The 329-nt window shown below is 72.0% G+C and overlaps 1 protein-coding gene across 1 annotated transcript in view; it reads left to right on the forward strand.

The window, feature by feature from the left end:
• The window catches only part of MEGF6 (multiple EGF like domains 6), a 121836-nt gene that overhangs the window by 102720 nt on the left and 18787 nt on the right, over nucleotides 1–329 (forward strand). The gene's annotated exons all lie outside the window — the stretch shown is intronic.

The raw sequence follows: 329 nt of genomic DNA on the forward strand, positions 1-329 counted from the left end.
GCCGGCTTCCGGCTGGACGAGGACCGCAGGGGCTGCACCCGTGAGTCTGCGCCCATCGCATGGGGACCCCTCCGTGAGGGCGGAGAGCTGCTCCTGCCCTCCCCCCTGCCCCCCTCCATGCTCAGCGTTCCTATGTCCAGGAGGGAGCGGCTGGAGCGGGGGTCAGGCCCTCAGGGCCCTGAGCCTTGTGTGTCCCGAGAAGTAGGGTCAGAGAGCAGCTGGGACCCCGGCCCCCAAGACGAGGCAGACGGGGGAGGGCAGCAGGTTGGGCCCTGGGTGGGCTGGGGCTGGGGCTGGTACTGAAGGGGGCGGTGGCCCCGAGGATGGGG

Source organism: Myotis davidii, unplaced genomic scaffold, assembly GCF_000327345.1.
Source record: "Myotis davidii unplaced genomic scaffold, ASM32734v1 scaffold427, whole genome shotgun sequence".
NCBI classification, from domain to species: Eukaryota; Metazoa; Chordata; class Mammalia; order Chiroptera; family Vespertilionidae; genus Myotis; species Myotis davidii.